At 38.9% G+C, this 27646-nt stretch overlaps 1 protein-coding gene across 5 annotated transcripts in view; it reads right to left on the reverse strand.

The window, feature by feature from the left end:
• The window catches only part of frmpd3 (FERM and PDZ domain containing 3), a 129260-nt gene that overhangs the window by 51696 nt on the left and 49918 nt on the right, over positions 1-27646 (reverse strand). For all 5 annotated transcript variants that reach the window (XM_057328761.1, XM_057328755.1, XM_057328756.1 and 2 more), the window contains one exon: positions 18139-18225. The gene's annotated coding sequence lies outside the window, so the exon portion shown is untranslated. The remainder of the gene's footprint in view (positions 1-18138; positions 18226-27646) is intronic.

A 27646-nucleotide genomic window follows, 5' to 3' on the forward strand; every position in this document is an offset into this window, starting at 1 on the left:
TTTTATTTAAAAAAACGTTTTGATGTATTTTTGCCCAGCCCTGATTATGGGCATAGACCATTTTCAACAACACCGGTCCTTCCAGTTTAATTTAATTTAATTTAATTTAATTTAATCCAGTTCTTGTTTCATTGATTTTATTTTAGTCTTAAAGATTTTTTTACATTTTGACTCTGTTTTTAAATGCTCTATTGTAAAGTTTGTCTAGTGTAAGTGCATGCTTCTAGAATGTTCAATGCTTCAATGTTGTTTACATCTTGCAAAATGGTCTATATATTCTTCTGTTTATAGGCAAAGTACTTTCAGTGGGGTCCTTTTGTGTAACATGTTTAAAATAATTCAGATAAATTAAAACATTTCTTCAGATATTTGCTCTCTTCTCAGCGTCATCGCAGTATATTTTACGAAAGTTATTCTAGTTATTATTAATATTTCAGCCAAAAAATAAAATTCTATCATTATTTACTCACCCTTTTGCCATTTCAAACCTGTATGACTTTCTTTCTTCCACAGAACACAAAAGAAGATATTTTGAAAAATGTAAATCACTGGCCCCCCATTCACTTGCATTGGTTTTGTTTTCCATACAATAGAAGTGAATGGGTGCTGGTGCCAAGTTTCTTTATAATATCTTCCTTTGTGTCCTGTAGAAGAAAGAAAGTCATACAGCTTTAAAATGAAAGAGGGTGAGCAAATGATGACAGGATTTTCTGTCATGGTTCTGCCCCACCTTGTCTTGCTTTTCTTGACCTAGTGGCAGAACCATGATAGAACCTCTTGTTATGTGTGGAGAGAGTCATTTTGACCCTGTCGGCCTTCGATACTCTCTCCGGTCCTTGTCTGTGTTCCCGCCCTTTTGTATCCCTCGTTTTGACTGTTCATTAGTTCATGCCCCACACCTGTTCCCCTTTGATTTGTCCCTATATTTAATGCCCCTGTGTTCTCTGTCTTGTGTCGGTTCATTGTACTCTGTCGTGTTTCGTGTGGGTGAGTTCTTGTCCTGTTAAGTGTAGCCGAGTTCTTGTCCTGTTAAGTGTAGCCGAGTTCTTGTCCTGTTAAGTGTAGCCGAGTTCTTGTCCTGTTAAGTGTAGCCGAGTTCTTGTCCTGTTAAGTGTAGCCGAGTTCTTGTCCTGTTAAGTGTAGCCTAGTCTTTTGTTGTATGTAATAGATGTTATTTCTAGTTTAGTGTAGTAAGTCCTTGTTCTTGTTATATGTCATGTTTACAGTTTATTTTACCCCCACGTGGGTCTTTGTTTTGTATGTTTTGTTATTTATTAAAAGTCTAGTTTACCCCTTACCCTGTCTGCACTTGGGTCCTCTGTCTGTGTATCCGTGTCTCTCATCCCCGATTCGTGACAATTTTCATTTTTGGCTGTACTATCACTTTAAGTTTAGCTAAAATAGAAACTATGACAAGACAAGAATACTGATGGGTTGCTGCAAAATCACAGCACCACAGGAAGACGTTTCATTATATTCACACAGAGAGTTTCAGTCTGAATTAAATGTGATGGAAGAAAGAAATTATGCAAAGGCAATTAATAGGAAACATCGTTCTATTGTGTTGTGCTCACTGTCTGAATGCAAAAAGCAAATATTCAGCCGGAGTATTCCTATTCGCAAACAAATGACTCTTATGAGCCAGGTCTATTGACTGAAAAAACCCCAAAAAGTTATCAATCGTTAGACTGAATCCTCTAACATCTAACTCATTTACTGACAGGGCATTATGTCACAATGTGTGGTTAAAATACACATTAGCATAGGTTGTAAATTGGTTTTCTTTTATTGCCAATTGTAATAGGATAGAATGCTTTTTTCTCGCCCCCCGTAAACAAATAATCCACCCATTCAGAACAAACAACTCAATGTGTTGTGTGTTTATCCAGATTATAAACTAAAGCTGCACAGCAAGCAGACAATAAGTGTCACAAAACCGTGAAAGATTAAGAAGAAAAAAACTAAACAGTTCAGCAATTATGAATGGCAGAAAAACAATTCAGAGTTTTTTATTTTTGACGAGCTCTAATTGATAGGGGGTCTTGTATACAGCTTTTACAGGAACAATAGAAAAGTGACTAGGATTTTATATACTGTAGTAGTGCCGTTCTGCTATCATTTCACAGCTAATAATATCTAGATTCACATTAGCAAATAAAAGAGGAACGATTTTTAAGAAACGTTTACAGATAGAAATTTTAAAGTAACAGTTCACCCAAACATGAAAATTCTCTCTGATGTCATGCCAGATGTGTGTGGCTTCAGGTAAATAAAACCTAATACTTCACACATTGAGCTCTAAAGAGCACAAATATCCATCATTAAATGACTCCTGCCTTCCCTTGCCAGCTGTCTCTGCTGGCCACTTATTTTTCTTATGTGAAGCCAGACCGCGTTTAGAGATCTAGAAACCTGCGACATGTACAGCCATCTTCACCGGCCCTTCTGTTTCTGTGCTCTTGTTAGTAACGTCTGTGTCCAGCTAGAATCAATAACACATCATCAAACTGGACGACACGTTGCAGGAGAAGATCTCATCCAGTCACGTGAGCTCCAGTGGTCATTGACTCAATCGTGATTGAACCTCAACACCACACAGACGTCACACCAGCTGCCCTTTAGCATTTCATTCAGAATGACGTGTGTCTATGTGTGTTGATATTTTAAAGACAGTGGGTCAAGATGAAGAATCATTACCCATTATAGTAATGTCTTCATTAATCTGAATGTGTGTGACAGTTACTATCAGATATGAATACTAAAGCACACCATATTTGTACATCTGACCAGAAACAAACTGTCCCACTCACTGAGTCTGGTTTCTCCTAAGGGGTTTTCTCGCCTGATGGAGTTTTGGTTCCTTGCCACTGCCACTGTTGCTTCGTTTGCATTTCAAAGACATTTAGGCCTGGTTTGGGCTCTCTTAACTATATGTGTGCCATTGTTTTGTCTCAACATGCACATTAGTAATATGGTTTTGACTTGGGTTTACCAGTAAATGTCAAAGCGTGTTTATGTTAATAATGCTTATTAACAGATTACATAGTTTTCTCTTCACTATCTTGTGTATTACAGTGAAGCTGCTTTAAAACGATCTGTATTGTTATAAAGCATTGTGGTGACTTGAGTTTCTATTCTACATGAGGGACACAGCCATTTTACAACAATAATGCCCTAAGTACAGTCAAATGCACTGTATTCTTCATTTGTCATACACAACTGTTCAACGCATGCATGCCCATTGCGACGATGTGCAGGTCGTACGATGTGACACGAATGACACAAGCACACGTGCCGCCTTGTGTATGAACTAATTAAAAAACAAAACAAAACAAAAAAATGCAGTTCTGTCAGTGTGTGTACAGTACAGTCAGTGTGTGCATACTATTCTGATGACGGAATTGCATCACGAGCACTCTACGCTGAACCTCGCGTATGCATAAAAAGGGAAGCATACTTAAAAGGAGTAGTTCACTATAAAACGAAAAGTTCATGATAATTCACTCAGCCACGTGTCATACAACTTGTCCGTGTGTTTATTTCTTCTGTGGAAAACAAATCGAGGCTTTTGAGGAAAGAGTTTCAGAGTTCTTATCCATATAATGCACTTAAACGAGGGGCTGTTGGTTGAGGTCCAAATGTCAGTTTCATCACAGCTTCAAAAGGCTCTCAACAACACCAGCCAATGAATAAGGGTGTTGTCTAGCCAAACGATTCCACTACAAAATGATATACTTTTTAAACATAAATGTATGGCTTGCTCTGCCTCGGAGGTCCTCCAGAATGCACGTCCACGACTTCACATGCTCTGTAATCACGTAAGCAAAAGTTCCAACCCCGTGTTTACTAGTATGGAGAAAGAAGACCCTTCAAACGTTCTTGGATGGTGAATGACATATGTCTTTGTGCAAGATCATTGTTTTAAATGGTCAGTTCGTGCGTATATCAGGGATGTTTAAATCTGTTGAAATCTACGACACGCATAACCTTTCCAATTTGATTGCGTAATACGCAAATCGTGGACTTGCATCGCGGAGGAAAAGTATATCATTTTTGTTTTCTTGGAAAATGACTAATCGCTTGGCTAGACAACACCTTTATTCATCGGCTGGTGTCGTTGAGAGCCTTTTGAAGCTGTGATGAAACTGAAACATTTGGACCTCAACCAACAGACCCCTGTTTAAGTTCATTGTATGGAGAAGAACTATGGAAAGCTTTCCTCAAAAGCCTCGATTTGTTTTCGACAAAAGAAATAAACACACGGACGATTTGTATGACGTGGCTGAGAGAATTATCATGAACTTTTCATTTTATAGTGAACTACTCCTTTAAGGCTTAATGCAGCACTTTTGATTGACACAGTTTGGGCAAAAATCTACTAGTGTGATCTGCTAAAAATCAAAAGACTTATAGAAGTCATAGTCCCTCATTTCCAATCCCAGTCGATATAATTGATTAATCATAACAGGCCGCATTTGATTGGATCCTGTTTGTGATTGTTAAGCACTATTTTATCAGGTTAGAGACTCATGTTCAGACAGAAGTGTGATGGGGTGGCCGGCAGTGAGAAAGATTTATAGCAGTGAACGCTGCTGGTAAAATATAACCTGGAGGTCACCACTCTGAATGCACCGCTTAACAAGGTGATAGGAGGTGGGAACTTGCATTTTGTTTACCAGTTGTTTATAGGTTAGCATAACATGTTGTATAATGTGATCTTCATGCTCCACAGAACCTCCTTCACCGGCTGAATCCACAACGCACACATAATATTCTTCCTCCTCTCCAGTGCTTTTAACGGCATACAGCCTTATGACTCTAACAAACTTATTCACATTCACAGTTTCCTGCATCATTGACCACATTACTGCCAACTCAGCGTGTCAGAGATTAGTCTCCTGTCCCACACTTTTCCTCGACGACCAACCCTGTCTCCTCACACCTGCAGTTGTGTTGTGAAGACTCAGAAATAGAAATATATGCTTTATAAATATACTTTAGACAATGACATCGCAAGAATGTTTGTTGCTATTTACACAGATGTCAGAAAGCGCTTCTTTAGCCAAATTATATCTGTGTTTGAAACATATTTGTTATAGGATTTAATAACTTGCACTGCGCCTGGTTTTTCTACATTTCTAAACTAATCTACAAAATCGAATCACAAGAGCTTTAACCAGTAAACTGGTCTGTCGTCTTGACATGTAACTAAAAGCACAGGGTGCCTTCACGAATAATAACCACCAAGCGTTCGGGGCTCTGTTTATTCTCCTAAAATTCGGATAATTATGCAATGCGTAATGCACTCATAAACCTGTAATCCAACAGTCATTTCTACTTTAGCATTGGGTCATTTTAAAGGAGAAGTTCACTTGTGCTAAATACAATTGCAATAATGCATGTTTGATCTATTTTTTCATAATTACCTCTCTTCGGTTTCTGCTATCTAGCTGGTGTTTTGCTAAGAATTAAATTGGACACGATAAGACCCGTGCTCTTCAGAAAGCATGTACATTAAACCATAAATGGTGTCATGTGAATGACTCGTGTTGCTTGAACCGTAAACAGTTTTGAATCAATCTTTAGGGTACACATCATGTCACAGCATTGATTGTTTCTCACAGTTTAAAGCAAGTGGCATAAAATCAATTTCGTTATTCAACATGCGTGAAACGTTTGCTGAGCCTTCAATAACTAAGTGCAGTAGACTATGTTTTATGATTTCTTGCATTCCATAAAATCTTTCACAAATAAACAAACACTTGGATGCACAGCTGAAAATGTGTGTGCATTTACAAAATACTGAAAACTACGTTCTTACTATGGGTTAGGGTCAGGTTCAGGGTTCGTGCATAAGAACATTTTCTCGATCACAACCATGAGTCCTTACTGTAAATGACTAAATGCAGTGTGATATTTACTCTAAGAAAACACACAATTTTGCACACTAAGTTTAACCCGGAACATTCTGGAAAGCATACCGAAACTCATGTCTTGCAATGTGTTTCCTGCCATACACAGAAGGACATGATGCACATGAATCTATCTCTGCGGCACGCGTATGCCGTGGTTATCCATTGAGTATGAAGGTATACAGTCTTTCAAGTCTCCTATCTCAGTCTGTGCAGATGATTCATTCGTCTGTAACTGTGACGATAATTAAAGTCTCGGGTTGAGGAGAGCGTAAATTATGTTTATCGGCTGTGCTCCCGTTACCCTCAACTTCTCCGCCCATTAATTCACCCGTCCTCCCCGCCTCATCCCGCCGGAGCTCAGAGACGCAGGTTCGCAGCAGTCAAACCGGATGTTTAAATAGGACGTGATGGGAGTATACAGCATGGTTAAGTGAGCATCAGTTGAATTCTCTGAGGGTGTTATTACAGTATACCTCCAGTCAACAACACACTTCTGTGTGATCCCACGTGTGGCCTCAAATTCTCACCAGAAACTCACATGGTGACAGGAGGCTGTCGGTGTGTGTCTCTGAAGAGATCCGGAGCGGATTTTCATGGGCACTGATTATCTTTATGAGGGCAAACACATACAGTGTCACCAATTTACATCAAACTCTATTTTATTTGACGTTTACACTCTTACTGTAAAAAGCGTTTCACAATCTCATAAAAGAACCTTTTTAGCTGAATCAGTTAACCATCCAAAGAACCGTTCTGTTTCACAAAATGTAGTGAATAAAATTCTTTAGATTACAAAAAAGAAACAAATAAATGGTTCTTCTTTGGCATGGATGTTAAGAACCTTTATTTTTATGTGTATAATATAATCCTTGTATGTCCAAATTTGCTGTTTTTCAGGAAATGTAAAAACACTTTTCCATGATTATATACTTTGTTGTCAGAGTTGACAAGTACTTTTTCATACTTTTTATTGGTTAGATATTTGTAAAACCCAGTTACAAACATAAAGAGTGACTTATTATAATGATTTGTGGCATAAAATAAAATCAGGAAATATGGAGACACAAGGTTTTAAAAAGACAGCAGCGATATGTTTTATCACAGTTGTCTTTTGTTTTAGGACTGTTTGATGATGTATCTGGGTTTGCATGGCTGGTTTTATTGTGTTTAAAGAAAAAATGCTTCATCTTTACTGCACATGAACATTTTTTTGCAGATAATATACAGTATACATTCTGTGTATACAGTATTTATCATAAACCCCCAATGGATTTTGTTTTTGCTTTTCTTTTCTTTTCTTATAGCACATTTAAAAACAACCAGGCTGACCTAAGGGCTGTACATAGCAGATAAAGCAAAAAAACAACAACAGGATAACAGACTGTTAATTAAGAAAAAGGATTACAAGACATAAAAAGTTACCTAAAAATAGTACAAATCAGAAAGGTGATTAAATAACCCAACAAGAGCGAAACTTGACAAATGTTTACGTCACAATTTGATCAAGTAAATGCAATTTGAGCATGAATTTAAAATCAAAGAGAATGCTGTTCGGATCGCTGCCGGAAGGTTGTTTCATAAAGTTGAGCCAGCAAACGGCTGGTCACCTCGGTGCTTAAGTCCAGACCTAGGAACCGATAACACTTTTAAATGTCCCGACCTAAGCGATCACGAGTTGTGTGGGTGCAACAACTCAGAGAGATAAAAAGGAGCGAGATTATGTAACGATTTATACACCAAAATAAGTATTTTAAAATCCACTCTGAGCTTAACGGGAAGCCACTGCAATGATAGTAAAACAGGGGAAATGTGCTGGAATTTACGAGTACCAGTCAGTAGCCTGGCGGATGCATTCTGAACCAACTGTAAACGCTTCAAAGAACACCGATTTATTCATAATAAAGTGAATCGCAGTAGTCTAACCGAGAAGACACAAAAGCATGAATTAGTGTTTCAAAGTTTTCTCTTGACAGAAAAGTTTTGACTTTGGCCAGGTTACGAAAGGGGAAAAACATGATTTGACCACTGCATTAAACCTGAGACCAGTATCAAAACAGAAACCTAAACGTTTTACACTAGGGTTCACCCATTTTGTTAAAGAACCAAGGTCATGATTGCCAGCATTAAAAGCGTCACTAGGTCGGAATAAAAGGACTTCCGTTATTTATACAGTTATTTATATTATAACATTCCGTTTAAAGTCAAGGAATTATTTGTTAACAATGATTTCAATTCCTTGATACATGAGCTCCAATTAGATTTTTATCATTAGATTTAAAGAGAAGGTACAATTGCACACCATCGGCATATAGGTGGAAAGAAATTCCATGTCTCTGAAAAATTGAATCCACAGGTAATATATATAACAAGAAAGAGTTGGAGATCAAATGGAGCCCTGTGGAACACCATGAGTCAAAGGAGCAGTAGAAGAAGAGTTTTGTCCAAAATGCACAGAAATCTTACGTTTCGTTAAAAAAGATCTAAACCAATCTAAAACGGTGCCTCTGAGACCAACACAGTTTGTAAACGAGAAATAAGTACACTATGGTCGGCCAGATCAAAAGCTGCACTGAGATCGAGCAAGAGCAAGACCAAGACGACAGCGTTTCCAGCGTCAGTAAAATGTTTTTTTCTAAACCCGGATTGAAATGTTTCATAAATGTGATTGGAACTCAAAAAGGCTTGTAAATGTTGCAACACCACTTTCTCTAAGATTTTTGACATGAAAGGTCAATTAGAACTAAGTCTGAAATGAGAAAAGATGGATGTATCCAAGTTTGGTTTCTTTAAAATTGGAGTGATCGTTGCGTGCTTTAAACTATCAGGAACCATTCCCGTACTCAAGCTCAGATGAATAAAGTACTGTACATCTGGACCAACATAATCTACAACTAGCTTTAAAAATCGGGCAGGCATAATATCATGAGACAGGCCGTAGATCTTAAATTCTCAATGATCTTTCACAGGTGGAAAGACGAACATGATCAGAAGAAGACCAAGTGGCAGGGCTCCATGCTGTGTCGCTGAAAACAGAATCTGCACACGAGGTCTCAACCTATCGACTTTTTCAACAAAAACATTAGAAACGTCACATGATGTAACAGACCCATCGGTAAAAACATTTACCCCCGGATTTAAAACAGAATCAACAGGAGAGAACAGTATCAGGACAGTTATGGTTAGCTTTGATAGTGTCAGACAAATACTTTGATTTAGTTGTCTTCTGAAATGCAGCAAGGGAGTCACGCATAAGAAATCTGCAGCCTGTCTTTAAGACATTTTCGCTCATATCTCCGCTCCACATATTTCACTCTTAGAAAGTCCCAGCTTTGACTGCTGGATGTTTCTGTGTGTGCACTGAAGCAGTGTCCTCATTGCTTTATTAGATAATGCAGTCTGAATGCGGTTTGCCAGCTCCGATCAATATTGCCACCGCAATTCTGGAGGTTACTGTGTTACTTGTATTTATAACATGACTGTAACTACATTATCCACATGCTCAAATCTGGACATCTGACGGCATGAGCGTGTACCTTCATTTCTGGAGGTCAAACAAAACCGATTAACCAAACAGCTTCTTTGGGTTTGATTGTTTTATATTGATTATAAACCAGCGCGGCATCAGTGCAATAACACCCACTTGCAAATCCTCCCATAAAACAATATAGAAACGTTCATTTAAATGAGTAATAATTTCCTAGATACTCAGCGGTTTTGATGGAAATTAAAATCTGCAGAAATTAGCAGCAAGACAGCCAAAAAATATGAATTGAAGACATTTTATGAGCTTGGCTTAAGAACAGAACGTTGTTAATTAAGAAATAACATGAGATATCGCTTCACTCGTCCTCCCTCTCTCCTCTCATCCAGCACTGTTCTCCAGAAAAGCTTATTTCATGCCTGGCCGAATACCTCCATTTCAATGTCACACGTTCTCATAGCCAGTACATATTAGAAAGACACGCACAAACCAAACGCATTTGGCATTTCTCTTCTGCGCTGCTTCTCAGGAATACTTTGACATTAAAATGGTAATTCCAGTAGAATTCTAATGGCCTGATTTTGACCTACGGCTCCCCCTGGAGCATTTCAGAATCTGTTTGTTTTTCGACTTCTACTGCTTTCTTTTCTTCGATGGACCTCAGCGAGGTTAAGAGCATTTTGGCGGTTTTAATCAGACCCGTGGAACACTGTGGGGCTTTTTTATTTGCAGCTCAGTCGGTTTTGTTTCAGAAACAATGCAATTATCCAATTCAGCGTTGAATTAGAAACACTAGGGTCATGGGTTCAGATGCCAGGGAATTCTTTCATGTAAATAACTGTATAATGTACACACTCAATGCAATGTGATTACTGTAAGTAATTGCCTAAACTTCCAATGCCTGAATCTCATCTTGATATCTAAAGCACACAACACAAATTTGGTCTCAAAATATTCTGTTTGTTTCCATCTGCTGCTGACTAATAAACAAGAGGAGCAGAACAGATGCCAATGATCAGTAAACACATATGACATTCCCATAACCTAACACTTAAACACATAAAAGACCTTCTTAACAGCAAAGTAATGTGTACTTGAAATTCATACTGGACATTTTAGTCTTCGTCACGTGAAATGTAATTATATTTCAATCACTTAAATGCAGGCTTGTCTCCTGTCACATCAGTAGTGTTTGAGATGTTGCATGCTTGGGCTCCTGTAATCATTCTCATCTCTCACCCCATAGCTGAATAAACAGCAGATGAGCATGAGTTTTCTCTTGATTTATCTTTCATTTAAAGAGAATCTGAATGCATGCAAGCTTGGAAAATTGTACACTGATTCACATCTAAATGTTAAATGTGCGATGTGACGTTGTCATGACGGCATAATGCTCTCGTGTCTAATGTTAACATGCTCTATAGGAGCTGTATCCATTGTTAAAGGTCCGGTTTATAAAATTTAGCAGCATCTAGCGGTGAGGTGGCGAACTGCAACCAATGGCAACTCCCTCCCTTTCGGAGCACTACAGAGGTTTATAAACCTTGTGTGATGTGTGAAATGAAGAAACAGTGTCCATAAACAGATGTTTTAAATGAAAATGCTGTCATCATTTCCTCACCTTCGAGTTGTTCCAAATGTGTATAAATGTCTTTGCTCTGATGAACACGGAGAAAGATATTTGGAAGAATGCTTATAACCAGACATATCTCGCCCCCCATTGACTCCCATAGTAGGAAAAATTACTTTATCTTTTTTTTGTTCTGTTTTTGAACATTTTGAAGAATGTAGGACAGCAAACAGTTCTGGGGCACTTTTGACTACCATTGTATTTTTTCCTACTATGGGGGTCAAGGGGGGGCAAAATCTGCCTGGTTATAAGCATTCTTCCAAATATCTTTCTCTGTGTTCATCAGAACAAAGACATTTATACAGATTTGGAACAACTCGAATGTCAGTAAATGATGAACTACCCCTTTAATAATATCATCCATTGAAATGAGTGGACCTGGAAACACTATTCCTTACATCACCACTTAACAAGTGCATTAATTATCTATACTATTTTAATATTTCTTGCCTTGCTGTAACCATTTTGAAGGATTTTATGAGGTCACGGGAAGTGTTTTAGGAATAAAGTTGTATTAAATAAAAAAGTACGTTTGAGAATAATCCCATTATAGTTCTCAACCTTGACTGCGAGAGAATAATGTTAGAAGACATTAGAAGATGAAAGTAGTCATAATTCAGAAATTAATTCAACATTACAAGAGTCAAGTCAGCAGTTGACATACTAATGATAATTCACAGCCAAAAGACCTTTTCCTATTAGTTTACTTACACAAATTGCACACACATCTTCTATTGTTATGACTTTGGCATTATCATAAACTTTAACTATCTCAAAATTCTTTTTTATTTTTAAAGTGGCACTAAAATGCTATTATACAAATAAAGAAAAGCTTTGACTAACAGATATAGGGGAGACCGGGGATGGTTGTAACATTTTTTACATTTCTGTCTGCATCTTGGAGTTTTTTTAAGCCAGTGTATTCAAAATGCAAATCAAACTAGTTTCAAGTGTCCGCTATCAATTATTCAATATTAATTTTATTCAACACTGACTTTTCAGTATAACTAGTGCGTGTTTTTCAAAGCTAAATAAAAAGTGCAAATGTGCATTAGCTTCAACAATTGAACACTATTTGTGTTGGTGAGTGTGTGTTACATTAGCATCATCATTATAAAACTGAATAGCTATGTCTATAAGTTTGTTACTCTGTCATAGTAATGACCATATTAAAATTAAACATGAACACTTTAACATTTTTTGTGTTTGTGTGTTGAGTCTTGTTGTTACAACTGACCCAGAGTCTTGTAGCCATGAATTAGTAGCCACCTTACAGCTAAAAGCTAAAACATTAGCATTAAGAAGTTGTATGAAATAAATCTACATAAATAACATAATTTAACTATGATTAGTTTAACTACAAATCAGGCATTGCCATCACAAAAACAAGTTAAATAAAAAATGTACTTTCTTACCTCAAATTTTTGAGAAATTTTTCCTCTCTAACATCTGCTGTGTCTGCCACAGGGCTCTACTTTCTCACATGTGGAATAAGGACTAAACTGAGCATGTGTGAAGTGAATCATGTGATTTGTAACTAGTTCCTGATTGGAGAGATTGGAAGTGTTACAACTGACCCATGTTACAACCATCCCCGGTCTCCCCTAACTAACTTCATGTTGTTGTCCACTCTTTGAGTCCATCAGTCATTTCTTTATACGTTCTGCAGAAGCGTTTATGATTTGTTAAAATAATGTTGTGTAATCTCTACTGTTAACTGCATGACTTTTAGAATAAGCCTGAAACCGTTTGTTTCTGTTTAAAGGACCATTGTGTCATTTTTAGCGGCATCTGGTGGTGAGGTTGAGAAATTGCAACCACCAGTTTACTCCACCCCAATCCCATTTTCTGAAGGAGATCACGTATTTACGAAACGTGTTCTGTAGAGCACTTTGTCCATTTAGGGATACTGTAGAAACAACATGATAAATTCCATGTAACGGGACCCGCGGGGTGTCTACATAGAAACATCTCATAAGGTAATAAAAATGCATTATATAGGTCTTTATACATCTCTGAACACATAGCTATGTATATTAGATCGCATTTCTGTCAATAGATCCTCCAAAAAACTACACACTGGACCTTTAAGTGGGAGAGATTAAGCTAATTTGTGCCTCTGCTTCTGCTGCTTCTGCAAGGGTAAAATATAATTCATAATTCTGTTTATTTTCATCCCTCTTACCTTTGTGAATTTCCATCAGTCATAATGAATAGACCTATAACATCTACAGTCTGTCTGTGAATATCATTATACCAATCGCCTCAGCGACAGCCTGTCCGTATCAATTTCTGACTCTAGAAAGAAAGCCATGTTTCTTCTACAAAAATCTGCTCTCAGGCAGGCAGACAAAAAGGAAGAAATCCCCCTGTCCCTCAGCAAGAGGGAAAAACCTCACTGATCCGTTACCTCTTCATGAGCTCAGGGGTGTTTTCTTCAAACCTGTCACTCTTGTTTCTGCTTTCATTCACTTATACAGCGTGGAGCTAATACGCTTTCTGTAGGTCTGCATCTCTGAATGGGATCACATGGTTAAAAATAAAGCCTCAACATAAATAAGGGATCGACTATTATGTATGGCGACACACAGTAATTAGCATGTGATGGAAATCATCGGCTGTGACAGATACATCTCGTTAGCATCTCCGGCGTCAGAGCGAGCACTTGTAGCCATGACATCTCAGACAACGTTACTGGAAACGGCCCTTTGAAGACGTGTGCTCATTTGAGAGTGTGATAGTAAGTCAAGTTACTCAAGATACCAAAACTGTAGCATGGTATGACATCACTGCAATAATATTTACTACCCTTTTACTATACAAACATGTTCAATTTAAGAAGGGATTGTCTATTGAGTACATTTTGTGCACTGACAATCTAATGTTACTTACTGTCCATGCAGATGTGCATAAATTCTAATGTGCATAAGATGTGCGTAAATTCTAAAAATGCACATAAAAACCTTATGTGCTTAATTGAGTTTTTATTGCATAAGTAGTAATGCGCTAAAACTATGATGAAAACACATTTACTGAATAAATTGTTTGATGCACATCAAAAAAGTCATTTGACTTTGTCTCAAATGATCGTATAACTGGCCTAACTAGTGGTCCAGTGTGTTGTACAAAATCTTGAAGTCTTTTGTGAAAGCGGTTTGGTATTACATCCCATAACTGCAGTCCCAAAGAGGAGGAGCTTGCCGTGCTTTTCAACTCCGGTCTCAGGAATCCACTCTCGAGGGCGGAGATGAGGGCGTTGGGGCCGCTGGACTTCAACGCTGTGTGGCTATCCGCTGTGGAGCGGTCGGAGTCCACGGTCTCAATGTATTCCAATTACCCATCTCCACTGGTCACGATCCCTGAGGGTGGTTTCCTGCAGATCGGGGTTGTGGGCATCGCCACACCATCCTCCTCACCCTCTGCAGCTTCCTCACCCTCTGCAGCTTCTCCACTGTCCACCAGCCTCGTTGGCAAGCGGGGGAGGCGAGCGTCCTGGGGATCCACCTCTGAGGAGTCACAGCCGGAGCCAGCCGTGCCTTATACATCCTTCCTTCAGCTGACCACCAGGCAGGTGGCTCGGCGGAAGAAGAAGAGGCAGCGGTGGGCAGCGTGGACTCCAATCCAGCTGGTGCAGCAGCCGACGTCCCAGCCGGTGCAGCCGGCGTCCAGTCCGGTGATCCAGCCGGCGTCGAGTCCGGTGATCCAGCTGGCGTCCAGTCCGGTGATCCAGCCGGCGTCCAGTCCGGTGATCCAGCCGGCGTCCAGTCCGGTGATCCAGCCGGCATCCAGTCCAGTGCAGCCGGCGTCTAGTCCGGTGCAGCCGGCGTCCAGTCTGGTGCAGCCGGTCTTCCAGCCGGCACCCAACCTTGCCCCGCCGACTTCAAAGTCGGCAGTCCCCCCCAGGACTTCCTCCCCTAAGTCCCCCAGGAACTCCGCGCCCTCGAGCGCAGCCGGGGACTAAGACTGTTCCCTCTTCTCCCCACCCCCATGGACTGCCCCCTGTGAGCCCTTGTTTGGTCCCACCCCCCTCCCATGTTTGTTATTTTTATTGTCCCATTGTTGTTTTGTCTTGCCTGCCCCTGATTTTGTTCTCTATGTTCTGTCTGTTCTTGTCTCTGTCTCAGTCTGCCTTGTCTCTTCTGTCTACCCCTTGGTGAGCACCTGGAAGTGCTCATTAAAGGGGAGGCTTCTGTCATGGTTCTGCTTCTTTTAGTCTTGGATTTCCTGGTCCTGAGGCAGAGCCATGACAAAGTCTTTGGTTATGTGTGGAGAGAAACATATTATTGTCCTTTTGACAATAATATGCATTCTCTCCAGTGTCTTGTCATTAGCCCCGCCCCTCTCATTTCCCGTATTACTTCCCGGCCGTGTTCCATTACCCTCACATGCCCTGTGTCATTATCCCTCGTTTGTCTTTCCTATATATACCCTCTTGTTTCTTTGTCCTGTGCTCGTGGATTGTATGTGTATGTGCTGTTTGAGTGTACTCCTGTGCTTACCTGGTTTTATCGTCCCCGTGTTTACCCGTGTTCTTGTTACCTTGCCCTATCTGTGGATTTTAGTTTTATTTTGATCCTGTCTCTACGTTTTTCCTCCACGTGGAAAGTTTTCCACATACCGTGCATGTTTATATCTCCTCTTTGCCCCGCCTCTCTGAAACGCGCAGATTTTGTACAAAGCTCATGGCTCTGAAAAGCGAGGTGTGCTGTGATTGGCCAGTTCACCAGTGCGTAGTGATTGGTGGAATACTGCAAGCGTGTGAGGGAAATGTAACGCCTCTGACCATATTTGGAACATCAGGTTCCTCTTCAATTGTACTGACAGGTACGCCCACCTTACTTGCGTATACATTTGGGCGGTCTTAGTCAAATCAGACCACCGACTGATGTAGATTTGTGGGGGTGTGGCTACACGAGGTGTTTCAGGGTGAGCATTCGCTTTTACATACAATGACTCTTTTGTTCCCACACTTTCATTTCTGCAATTTCACATGTCTAATACATGCATGGGCAACTTGTAACACACCAAAGACACAGAAAAACACGTATTCATGCCATATGACCCCTTTAACAGTGTCAAGACTTAAAAAACGCATGCATGTTTGTCACACATTTTTAGGTGAAACAAATTTGTAGGTCAGAATTCTTCACCAAACTTACTTTTTTTTCCAGGAGTTTAGCACATTAAACTCTGGTCTAACACATTCAGATGCATATGGAAGTCAATAGAACGAAAGGTCAATATTATATCAATATCCCGATAAAGACAATCAAGAAAGTATATCTTTGTGCTATAGCTATAGGATACATCTCTATTGGTAGTCAAAGACTTAATAAACCTGTACGTTGCTTGTATAGTTTGCATGAGCAAAACCTATGGGAGATCATGTCATGCTTTATTTATATCCACTTGCATGTGTAAGGAGAAAGAAAGGCTCAGATAAAATGGAATAAACCAACAGTTTTGGTCATTTAAACACACTTTTACTCTCTCTCTATCTCTCTCTCTCCCTCTCTCTATGGTGGGCAATGACAGACTTGGAAGGGGTTTGTGAAGTGAAGTCTGAATACTCTTGAATGGAGTACAGCGAATTCTCCATGGAGCCTCTCTGTAAGTGTAGGCTTGAAAGGAAAACAAAACTGCTTTGCTCTCTAAACCCAAGCAAAAGACTCTACCAGTGAACAAATGGATAATATGTCTGATTATACTGCCAGCAGGAGTCTCAACAGGCTGATTTACAAAAAAATACTTAGAAAAAGGAAAAAAGTCCAGAGTCCAGCTTGTTTAGCTAGCGAGTCAACAGTTGTGAGGTTCACATCATAAACCATGTAGAGTTTCAGCACGTTCACCTTTACGATGCCATAGAAGAACCTTTTTCATCTAAATGGTCTAAAATGTTCCACAAAAGGTTCATTATGGCAAAAAAGTTCTTCAGATTATAAAAAAGTAAGAAAGAGTTCATTCTTTAAAGACTCAATGGTTCTTTTCTATGGCATCGCTGTGAAGAACCTTTCAAGCACCTTTATTTTTAAGAGTGCAATACAGCAGAATCTCTTTCACTTGCTCGGTTCATTCTATACAACTGAATTCACTTGAGAGACATTTCAGAGCTCTTGTACAGTCCTAGAAAGTCTTTCTGTTGCTAAGGACATTCAATCTATTTCTTATAATGAGGTTTATTAGCTTTTCTGTCAATTCTTAGGTGTTAGCAAAATGAGGTCACAGCGATGTGATAAAAGTGTTACTCTCTTACTATGACATCACAGACAGCATGTTACATGTGAACTATAAATAGCGAGCGTTTGTGATCATCACTCAGTAAGTTCAGATTGAAAAACCTGGCTTTTGAAAAGCAAAGCATGCTAAATTCATGAGCTGTAATGCATTGGTTTCCATCAGACGTGTGATTCATTTCTAATGCACTCAGAGGATTGAAACAGCACATCTCTGAGCTTGAGTTAAACCAGCAGTAAAGAGACAGGAGCAGAATTTTGAGCAATGTTGTGCTCCATTTTGCTAATCTGCTCTGCACAACATATTGCTTTTATTTTTAACTTTTGTTTAGAAATGTGCTAAAATGTTTTAAATTTAAACTTTTTTAAAATGTGGTTATAGTTTCAGGCTATGTAAATGTTAATAATAATACAAATTTTCTTAATCAGTATTTACTGAATTTACTGAAGATCATAAACATTTATACAAATTACCTTGGACTCACCTCGTAAAATACGAATTCCCATGAGATTGTGATGGAAAAATACTTAAAATATCAAAAAATATCAAAAATACAAAAAATATCTAGGACTCAATTTAAGATATTTTCTCACAAACAAATCTTAATATCCAAAACTTAATATCAAGTTTTCTTTTGTGTGAATTTGAAAAGTTTTTACAAATAAAAATCTCATTTGTACCACTATCACAGTGCTTTTTTAATGCTGATACACCAGCAGGTTTTCTCTCGTGCTCTGGCATTGACATCATCATCTCTTGTTCATGGATCCGGTTGAAATGATCTGTCCCTCTTCCTTATATTTGTGTATATCTGTGTCTTTTACATCTGACATACATTTGACATTTTTGATATAGCAGAAGTGTCTGTTATGACTTACGATGTTTTTAGACAAGATGTTGTGGATTGCCGAGATGTTTGTCACGATTCAAGATCCTTAAAACCTCTGCGTAGGTCGAGAGAGCCACTGCAAAAATAAGAAAGAATGAATTAATGAAAGGTCATTTTAGAATGAACCTGAAAAAATATGATAACATTGTAAATATGTTGAATTTTTCCAGACATTTTCAGTAAATTTCATAATTGGATAACATTTTCAGAGATGTCATGCCCATAGATGTGAATACAGATACACTCCAGAACAAAATCTTAAGACCGGGGGAAACATTACAAGTATTCGTATTTCTTGCTGGTGGATCGTAACCAGGTTGTAAGTACTGCTTCAAAATGCCGAAACAAGAAACAGGAGCAAGAGACAAAAACATGACTAGGCAATTTATTGAAAACTTCATTTAAACTCAAACAGGCTGTTCATCAGCTGATCAAAAGTTTAAGATCATAACCCAAAAAAAACCCCACAACAGAACTAAAAATATCAAAAATGGAGTAGCCCCACTGTTCTTGTTGATCACTTCAAACACTCGTTTCGGCATGCTTGATGCGACTGTTTCCAGGTGGCTAACGTTGCTCCATGTGGTGAAGATGGCTTCACGAATGACATCCACGTTCTGGAACTGACGTCCTTTTTTGTGAACATCCCTTGTCATCCATCCCCAAACGTTCTCAATGGGATTTAGATCAGGATAACATGCAAGATGGTCCAAAGGAGTGACGTTATTCTCCTGGAAGACGTCCTTTGTCAGGTGTGCATTGTGAACTGCAGCGTTGTCCTGTTGAAAGACCCAGTCATTACCGCACAGACGAGGGCCCTCCGTCAAGAGGGATGCCTGCTGGAACATGTACACATAGCCAGCCGCCTTTGACGGCCCTGCACAACCTGAAGCTCCATTTTCCCATTGAAGGAAAAAGCACCCCAGATCATGATGGAGCCACCAACACTGTGCCGCGTACAAAACATCTCCAGTGGGATCTCCTTGTCATGCCAGTAACGTTGGAAGCCATCAGGACCGTCCAGGTTATATTTTTTCTCATTAGAGAATAAAACTTTTTCCACCTGTCAATGTCTCATGTTTGGTGCTCCCTTGCAAATTCCAAACAGGCAAGTCTGTGGCGTGGAAGGAGGCGTGGCTTTTGAAGAGGTTTTTTGTTCTTGAAGCCCTTCTCTCGCAGATGCTGTCTTATGGTTATTGGGCTGCAGTCAGCATCAGTAACGGCCTTAATTTGGGTTGAGGATCGCCCTGTGTCTTCACAGACAGCCCGTCGGATCCTCTGGCTCAATGCAGGTGAAATTGTTTTGGGTCTACCACTTAACTTTTTTGTCCCATAGCTCTTAGGATCTTTTAAGAAATTTGCAATGACGGTCTTACTACGTCCAACCTCGGCAGCGATGGCACGTTGCGAGAGCCCTTGCTTGTGCAGCTCAACAATCCTGCCACGTTCAAAGACAGAAAACCTTTTTGCCTTTGCCATCGGGAGATCATTATAGTGTGACTGCCTGAAGAACAATGACATGAAAGCCAGATTTGAACTTTTTAAGGCTATGGTCTTAAACTTTTGATCAACTGATGAACAGCCTTTTTGAGTTTCAATGAAGTTTTCAATAAATTGCCTACTCTCTTGTATTGGCATTTTGAAGCAATTCTTATAACCTGGTTATGATCCACCCACGAGAAATGTGAATACTTGTAATGTTTCCCCCAATCTTAAGATTTTGTTCAGGAGTGTATCTCTGCGGTGGAATGAATTGCTAGACTCCACCCAAACTGCAGCATCCATCACAACTTTCAATAAACACCTCAAAACAAACCTGTCCCACACTTATCTGACTTACCAATAACTGTCTATGTTGTTTGTCTAAAAAAGTTTCTTTAATTTTGTTCATTCTCTCCGTTGCTTACTTCAGCTTTAATCCTCTTTAATGCTACCAGTACTGTTTAGTGTGTTGAAGATAGGTTAAATGCTCTCTTGTAAGTTGCTTCGGATAAAATTTGGATAAATGAGCATTATTATTATTTTGAATTGAATTAAATTTTCACTGTCAAACAACAGTTTAACATAACAGTTACTAAAAATGAGTCGTCCAAAACTCCACAAGTGTACATTTGATGGTTCTTGTCTATTATGACTAATACTTTCCTCACCAACCAAGTTCCAGACGTAGTCACTCATCATCGCTTTATCCCTGTGCTTAAACAGACATTTCTAGAATTTTCTGACAGTGACAATTGGGACATACAGTATTTTTTAAAATATGTGAAAATTTGTACAGTTTTTGTTTATTTGCAATATACCGATATATCATAATTACAGTAATGATATAAGCTCAACATTTACTTGAGCTAAATATACACTAAAACATTGATGCTACATGAAAATAAATATGACCACAATAATTAGCACCACAGAATTGTAAATGAACTATAAAAAAATCGGGCGAAACTAAAATTTGTTACACTGTGTTATTCACGAGAGAACGGTTTCCTAAAACTATCTCTTTAAACGCTCAGTGAATGCTGAAACACAGGTGGAGAGCGTTCCTTCGTTTGCTTCACTTCATCCACGCCGTTGACAGAGCGACAGGCTTTTAATCAATGATCAACACTTTTGACATGTTTATGTGCAACAAGCATTTATTACCTAATATTGTTGATTTATGGGGAGATGCACTGGGGCTCGTTCAATACGTGTCTTGAACACAAATCACTTTGTGACGTCTCTAATGGTATTTAAAGTACTAAAGCACATACAAATACAAAGAGTGCAAGAGTACAAATACAAGCATATGTACAGTATATACAGTGGTCTGTATGTACAGTAGTTGAATAAGAGCTTACAAAAACTTGTGTATCTGTGACACGAAAACAAGCATGTATTTTTTTAGATACGGTTAGCTCTATTGAAGCAAGGCTGAAATAAACAGAATGTAAGAAAGCATTCTAACAAATCAGTGTCGCAGTCATGAGAAAGTAGTGAAACCGGTCAGTAATCTTTAATGTCTGATGGATCAAGGGTGACTTTCTTAAACGTTTAATTCACACAGAGAATTATTAGAGAAGACTAATGGGACAGTTCTACAGGGTCTGTCAGTGCGTACCTGCTGAGGCTAAGGACTGTATGCTCGTCTGAAACTCAAACAGATTTAGTTTGTGAATAGAAGCAGATGGTATGTAATATCAGGGGCTTTGAGAATGAGTTTCATCCGATGACCACATTGTGCGATAATGCTAATTAAACAAGCTTCAGTGTTTTGGTGATGAACGTGTAAATTCTGGGATGGAAGAAGGCAACTTTTCTCCTGCTTTGACATCTGAGGAAATGTCTGATTTGAGGGTGACGCAAGCTCTTTGAGGGAATCGCTGTGATTTCCCTTCGGCTGCATGTACAGTATCTCTCCTGTCCTGTTACTCTGAGCTGCTGAATGACTGTCAGACAACCTTCACATTTTAGGACAGCATCTACAGAAAGAGATGGTTGGAAATAAGGTGATCGAGGGTCATGAGAAGGTCTGAAGGTTCCTTAAACGTGACTAAGTGGTAGAGTGATAAGTGCTTGTTTGATAAGAATCTTCACTTGAGTTCTAAAGCAGCAACATCCGGCAGTGTGTTTAGCACACACAAAAATGATGAAGTACAAATCTTTAGAACTAGCAAAGACCTCAGAAAAACATATTTACATCATCGAGCGCCGTGACATGAAATGCCTGTGACTCATGTAAGATCTTAATGAGGGTCGCCGTTTCAAATCTTTTCTCTAATGTGACATTGCACACTTCAAAGCTGCTTTTTCCTCCTTGAAATCAGATAGAGATGAAGCAAGATGCTGTTCCCATAGACATATTAATTAACGCGGGAACAGTCGGGCTCCGAGCGGATGTTTCGAGCACGAGGATCTCGAGAGCTCTCTGATCACAGCGTGGTCATGTAACGCGCTGAATGCTTTGATGTAGATTACACGCTGGTAGTTTAGACCCAGTGAAAGTCTGGACATGCGTTCATGTTCCAGTGGATTAAAACTGAAACCTGAACACGAGAGAGACGGACATATTTTCTATCACACTGCAGTAAAATTTAACAGAAACAATCTACTGCTGCTAATGGAAAAGACCTTTCTCGTTCCTCAGGGTATTGCTCCTGCCGGTCACAACATGTTCCTCACAAACAAGAGACAAATTCTGCCCCCTGTGTGAATTGGGTCTGCTTAGCACCCCGCGTTATTCTATTGGCTAAAATAACTTCTAACAAGTACTCTTTTTAGCTCCTGATTGCAATTCTTACAAAATTACATAACGATTCATGTTGCTAGTACTTTGATAAAATGACCCTTGTCTTTTCACTAAAAGCTTCATATACAGTGCCTTGCAAAATTATTCATCCCCCTTCATTTATTCACATTTTATTATGTTGCTGCCTTATCCTAAACTACTTTAAAAGATTATTTTTACATTAATCTACACTCCATGCACAATAATGTCAAAATATGTGACTTAGAACTTTGCAAATTTATTAAAACTAAAATAAGTACAAGTATTCATACCCTTAAAGGTGCAGTGAACTAGGACCACAATTTTAACCCCAGCTTTTGTTATATAAGAGGGAATCATATTCAAGTGAACATCATGTAAGTGTCAGACCTGAAAACGCCCTTGTTACTGAAATAACAACTGTTATTAACACCAGGCCCAGCGAACGGCAGGTTCTGGAATGCACCTATCTATGACAGGTTAAACACGGCCTCCACAGAAGAATATCAACGCCTACTTCTCGAGCCCTGCCCACTGGTTCGCACATGACAGTACTGAACACAAGCTGCACGGAAACCAGATAGAGCGAGTGTAAGCTTCATGGCATTAAAGATCGCAAAATATTGCGCATTGCCTGGTTGTGGAAGAACACCGTCGCTGCATAACCTTCCTTCGGATTCCGACAGTAGGAATGCGTAGTTGAAGTTCATTTTTAAAGATGTTCCAGCTCACGTGGGGAAAACAATGAGCGTCATTTCAATGCGGATTCCTTGAACAAGTCTTTGCGAAGAGACTAAAATTAAAAAGCAGTGCTGTGCTGTCAATATTGGATCCGATAGAAATGGCGCAGCAATCTTATGTGAGTAAAACACATTTGTACTATGCGTCTCTATTGCTTTGTTAGAGATCGCTTGATATGCCCTGATAGTATTACCTGGGGACCTCTAGTCATTTGTAATAATTGTAATCGGCACCTCTGTGATTTGAAGGGCTCATATATCATTTTTCAAGGTTTTATCCACCGTTTGCGAATAATAGAGGCTGTTTTGAAGTGTTTTGTTATTATTTCTGGTGTTGGGTTATATCTGTATCTGCCAACACTGTCGTTTTGGCCGAGAGTCTACCGTTTGTTTATTTATCATGAAAACTATAACATTTGAGACCCGAGATCGCGGTGATCTTCTGTCCGGTTCGCGGGTCTTAAATGCTGACATGTACGGTCATATATCACTAAACACCATACAACTATAGGCTATACAAACTATACGCAAAGCCTTGCCATCACATCCGGGAAATAAGTCCGTAAATTTGAGTAAAATCACGTTATGTAATGTTACGTGTCTAACCAAATTCACAGAAGGCTCCAACTAAGTAAATTACGCAAGCTGCTATCCAATCATAGCAGTGGGCGTTTACTTCCAAGTCTTCTATGTGGCCCGCCCTTAAAAACCGAGCGTTTCTCCAGCCGGCCTCAAAACCAGGGTAGAAAATAGCCTATTACTTATTGATTTGGATGTTTTCGAATGTAAAAACCACGCGAACGTCATAAGTAGACATCAGACAATAGTATAAAACAATAAAAACGGCCAGTTCACTGCACCTTTAACTAAGTAGTTGTTTAAAGCACCTTTACAGACTCAAATCTTTTTGGGTATGATGTGAAAAGCTTTACACATCTGCATTTGGCAATTTTCTGCCATTCTTCTCCTCAGATCCTCTCACACTCTGTCAGGTTGGATGGAGATCATCAGTAGACAGACATTTTCAGGTTTAAACAGCGATGTATAAAGCACTAGCTAGGCCACTCAAGGACATAGACAGAGTTGTCCATAAACCACTCTTGAATTGTTTTAGCTGTGTGCTTAGGATCATTGTCATGATGGAGAATGAACCTTCTGCCCTGTCTGAGGTTCTGAATGTTCTGGGCCAGGATTTCATGATCATTATCTCTGTATTTTGTGCCATTGAGCTTTTCTTCTACTCTTACAAATGCTTCAGTCCCTGCAGCTGAAAAACACCCCACACTATGATGCTGTTTCCACCACACTTTACTGTTGAGATGGTATTGTCTGGAGAGAACAAGGCACTGCTCAACACCTGTACATGATGCATGAAACTGAGATTCATTAGACAAGAGAATCTTGTTTCTGACCGTTTGAAAGATTCGTTGAAGTACGTTTTTGCATATTTCACGTTTTCATTTGTCTTCACTGAGCAAAGGCTCGAGTCTGGATACTCGGCCATAAAGCCCAGATTGGTGGAGTGTTGCAGTGATGTTTGTCCTTCTGTAAGTTTCTCCCATCTCCATATATGATCATGGAGCTCAACCAGGGTGATCATCAGCTTCTTGGTCACCGCTCTAACCAAGACCCTTCTCCATCGATGGCTCAGTTTGGACAGGAGGTCAGCTCAAGTAAGAGATCTGGTGGTTCCAAACCTCTTTCATTAAGATTATTGGAGGCTACATGCTTCTGTGAACCTTCAATACAGCAGATTTTTTTCAGAAGTCTTCCCCAGATCTGTGCCTTGATACAATCCTGTCTCAAAGCTCTACTGGCAGTTCTTTTGACCTCATGTCTTGGTTTTTACTTTGATATGCATTTTCAGCTGTTGCAACAGGTTAACTCCACTCGAAGTGTAGAAACATCAACAAGCAAAACCAATGCTTCTGAGCTAAATTTCAAGTGTCCCAGAAAAGGGTACTTATTTCAGTTATTCATTTTTAATAAATGTGCAAAGTTGTCACAAATCTGTTTTAATGTATTTTAAGATAAAGCAGCAACATAACAAAATGTGAATAAAATGAAGGGGGGTGAATACTTTTGCAAGCCACTGTAATAGTACATAGATGAGGCTATGGGTAGTGAAATCAAACAATCTCATTATTACTGTTTTAGTTATTCACTGTAATAAAACCATGGTAATTTTAAATGATCAAAAGTGATGTTTTTTGTTTGTTAAGCAGATTTTGAGCCAGAAATACTGCCGTGTATGTTACATCAAGCTTTGACAAAAAAAGTCTTATATGTTATTCGTAAACTGAAATTTAAACATGTCATTTTAATACTTTTATTTTATACAGTGTATTTAGCTCATTAAATACATCGGTTTCATCAGCTTAGTAAACTAATTCACGTGTATTGCGCTGCCCAAGGGGAAGCTTATACAGCAATATTATTTACAACACTGGTAACAGACAATTGCGCTTATCAACTACATGGGGGAACCCGTGAGCAAAAGGTCTATAGTGTCACTTTAAGTGAATTTCTCCCTCTATATTCTCAGATGGCACAACTATGATCAACTCTGTTCACTGATTATCTGATGCCGTTTATCCACTTCCATCTTTATTGATTGTTGTATCATACTATGAATGTTTTATTTTGATAAATTAGACTATTATATAGTTTTTCAAATTTTACAGAGAGAGAGACAGGGGGGGGGGAGAGAGATGAAAGGATGAGACAAAACAATTTCGCACAGACACATAGTTCCCTTACAGTTAGTAACTAATATTTAGATTAAATTTGTAGAATTATATGGAAAACAGATGATTGAAATAAATTATAACCTCTAAAGACTCTGTAGCACTCTAAAATTATATTTTGTTGCCTGGGGTCTCTAGAGACCCCAAAGACCATGAGTGTACACCCCAAACGAAGACCGCATAAGGGTTAAATAAAAACCATGATTTTTAACATTGTGTTAATTCTACACACATGATAATATCATAAATAATTCAGCACATGTTTAACAAGAGTCACAATGGTTACAAACTCTTTCTGTCTGCCTATCTACACTAGTATCATCTTTTGGTCACAATAACCATGTAGTGAAAATCTAATGTTATGACAGCCCCTTCTTAAAAAAAATAATATTAGTTATTATTTAAATCCATTCATGCATGCTGTAGTTCAGTTTTTGTTTAATTTACATATTCTCTTTCCATTTAATGAGTGCACTACAGACCCCTTTATGGCCGATGTCACGCTTACGTCACGACATTAGCTGGAGGCAAAACAGAAGGAAAACTGGAGGCGGCCAATACAAACCAGCACAGATTCAGCTACATAAGCTTAGTATAATCATAAAATATAATCTTGTTGTGTTGTTTAGTGCCACAATCGACAGAATACAGTATCCAATTTGATATTTTAACACATACCTGCTGCCATTGCCAAACAAAAACACTGACGAAAGCGTTAAATAAACACAATAAAACGAGCGGACTGAACAAAAACAATCAGCAAACATGCCCTCGTTTCACTTCATAAAATTTAAGATTAAAAAACGACTGTCTTTTGTTGGTGTTTATTATGATTTGTCTCTTAAAAATATCTCACGTACGCCCAAATGAGAAACTGGGGAACAAGGTTATTTTTCACGTAGCGTTAACTTATGAATGCATAGGGTATTCTAGCTAACTTTGTTTGTTAGCTAACTAGCGGTTTCAGCCAGAAACTAAACATAAAGGAAAGTGTTTGTCATCTCTTTTTCTTTAGTTGTCACAAGTGCATTAATATAAAGGGAGAGGGAACAGTGAGAAGGCTCATGTTATGTGTCAGGTTTGTGTTCAAGTAAATGCATTTGCTAACGTTTGTCACTGTTAGCACACACAGGCATCTATAGCTCTCAGGTTATCTTTACGCGCTTGGTTTCTCTGTCAGATAGGTGTAGATGTCAGGCCACTTAACTGGAGGTAATCCTGTCATCCCTGGATCCATTGAGTGAGCGTGTACAGGTCAGCAAGAGTGACCTTACATGTTAAAATTTAATCTGATTTTTTTCTAGTCATTGTCCAAAAGCAAGCAAACAAAACGTGCTACCTAGCATTAGTAATGCGGTCAGGGGGATCTTTCTGCCTCCACCTAAGCTCCACCCACAAAAACGCGTCACAATGTTTACTAACAGTAAAATAAAAATAAACTTTAAAGTTCAATACATGAATGTACGCTTCAGGGGAGATATTATTTTGTAAAGTCGCACAGAACACAGCACCTGTCTCTCTCAGACACACGCTTTAGGCTCGATGTAACCCAAAAGAGTTTTTAATGTAATCCACCTGATAGTCTTCATCCTGCGGACATGATGAAAGAGTTTAAGAAAACCGCTCTCTCCTTCTCTGTCAAGATTTATTGTTAAAGTTCTAAGCAAAATGTCATAAAGTCATGCCACGTGCCAATTTTCAGAAAACATGTTCTTATCTTTGACATCTATTGATCTCATGAGATGTGACTGAAATTGTTAA

The sequence above is a fragment of the Triplophysa rosa genome, unplaced genomic scaffold, assembly GCF_024868665.1.
Source record: "Triplophysa rosa unplaced genomic scaffold, Trosa_1v2 scaffold7_ERROPOS2016172, whole genome shotgun sequence".
NCBI classification, from domain to species: Eukaryota; Metazoa; Chordata; class Actinopteri; order Cypriniformes; family Nemacheilidae; genus Triplophysa; species Triplophysa rosa.